A 2,442-nucleotide genomic window follows, 5' to 3' on the forward strand; every position below is an offset into this window, starting at 1 on the left:
CTTACCCAGCGAGAATGAGCATCTTTTTCCAGGGAAGAAGATGGACATTCAACAAAGTAAGCGAATTTCATCTATTTCTGATGAAAAAGCCAGAACTTAATAAAAAGTTTGATCTACAAATATAGAACTCAAGAGAAATCTAAAAAGGTAAAGATTAATCTTGGGAACTATATTTTGACTATATAGATGTATAAAAAATACATTTATACCTTGTTCTAGAAATTGATGTGGAAAGGACATTGTACCAGAAAAAGGATAAAGTGGGGATAATACATCTCATGAAGAGGCATAGGAAACCCATTATATCTGAGAGAAAGAAGGGAGGGGGATGAATATAGTGGGTATCTTACTGCCTTCAGAATTGGCTTTAAGTGAAAAATCTTAAGACATATTCAATCTATGGTGAAACTTCTCCCACCTCATTGAAAAGTGAGAAGGGAAAAGTGAAAAGGGAAGGAATAAGCTAAGCCGAAGGGAATACGGGAACTGGGAGGGAAAGGGGTAAGATAGGGGGAGGAACTCTAAGGTGAGGGGAGGGATACTAAAAAGGGAAGGCTGTGAGAAGCAAGTGGTGCTCACAAGCTTAATACTGGGAAGGGGGGGAAAGGGGAAAGAAGGGAGAAAAGCATAATCCGGGGTTAACAAGATGGCAAGCAATACAGAATTGGTCATTCTAACCATAAATGTGAACGGGGTAAACTCCCCCATAAAGAGGAAGCGGTTAGCAGAATGGATTAAAAGCCAGAATCCTACAATATGTTGTTTACAGGAAACATACCTGAAGCGGGGAGATACATGCAGGTTAAAGGTAAAAGGTTGGAGCAAAATCTACTATGCTTCAGGTGAAGTCAAAAAAGCAGGGGTAGCCATCCTGATCTCAGATCAAGCTAAAGCAAAAATTGATCTAATTAAAAGAGATAAGGAAGGGCACTATATCTTGCTAAAGGGCAGCATGGATAATGAAGCACTATCTATATTAAACATATATGCACCAAGTGGGGTAGCATCTAAATTCTTAAAAGAGAAACTAAGAGAGCTGCAAGAAGAAATAGACAGTAAAACTATAATAGTGGGAGATCTTAACCTTGCACTCTCAGAATTAGATAAATCAAACCACAAAATAAATAAGAAAGAAGTCAAAGAGGTAAACAGAATACTAGAAAAGTTAGATATGATAGATCTCTGGAGAAAATGTAATGGAGACAGAAAGGAATACACTTTCTTTTCAGCAGTTCATGGAACCTATACAAAAATTGACCATATATTAGGACATAAAAACCTCAAACTCAAATGCAGTAAGGCAGAAATAGTAAATGCATCCTTTTCAGACCACGATGCAATGAAAATTACATTCAACAAAAAACCAGGGGGAAGTAGACCAAAAAATAATTGGAAACTAAATAATCTCATGCTAAAGAATGATTGGGTGAAACAGCAAATCATAGACATAATTAATAACTTCACACAAGAAAACGATAATAATGAGACATCATACCAAAATGTATGGGATGCAGCCAAAGCAGTAATAAGGGGAAATTTCATATCTCTAGAGGCCTATTTGTATAAAATAGAGAAAGAGAAGGTCAATGAATTGGGTTTGCAACTAAAAATGCTAGAAAAGGAACAAATTAAAAACCCCCAGTCAAACACTAAACTTGAAATTCTAAAAATAAAAGGAGAGATCAATAAAATTGAAAGTAAAAAAAAAACTATTGAAATGATTAATAAAACTAAGAGTTGGTTCTATGAAAAAACCAACAAAATAGACAAACCCTTAGTAAATCTGATTAAAAAAAGGAAAGAGGAAAATCAAATTGTTAGTCTTAAAAATGAAAAGGGAGAACTCACCAGTAATGAAGAGGAAATTAGAGTAATAATTAGGAGTTACTTTGCTCAACTTTATGCCAATAAATTCGACAACTTAAATGAAATAGAAAAATACCTCCAAAAATATAGCTTGCCCAAACTAACAGAGGAAGAAGTAAATATCCTAAACAGTCCCATCTCAGAAAAAGAAATAGAACAAACTATCAATCAACTCCCTAAGAAAAAATCCCCAGGACCAGATGGATTTACATGTGAATTCTACCAAACATTTAAAGAACAATTAACTCCAATGCTAAATAAACTATTTGAAAAAATAGGGATCGAAGGAATCCTACCAAACTCCTTTTATGACACAGACATGGTACTGATACCTAAACCAGGTAGGCTGAAAACAGAGAAAGAAAATTATAGACCTATCTCCCTAATGAATATTGATGCTAAAATCTTAAATAAAATATTAGCAAAAAGATTACAGAAAATCATCCCCAGGATAATACACTATGACCAAGTAGGATTTATATCAGGAAGGCAGGGCTGGTTCAATATTAGGAAAACTATTAGCATAATTAACTATATCAATAACCAAACAAACAAAAAACATATGATCATCTCAAT

Source organism: Antechinus flavipes, chromosome 1, assembly GCF_016432865.1.
Source record: "Antechinus flavipes isolate AdamAnt ecotype Samford, QLD, Australia chromosome 1, AdamAnt_v2, whole genome shotgun sequence".
NCBI classification, from domain to species: domain Eukaryota; kingdom Metazoa; phylum Chordata; class Mammalia; order Dasyuromorphia; family Dasyuridae; genus Antechinus; species Antechinus flavipes.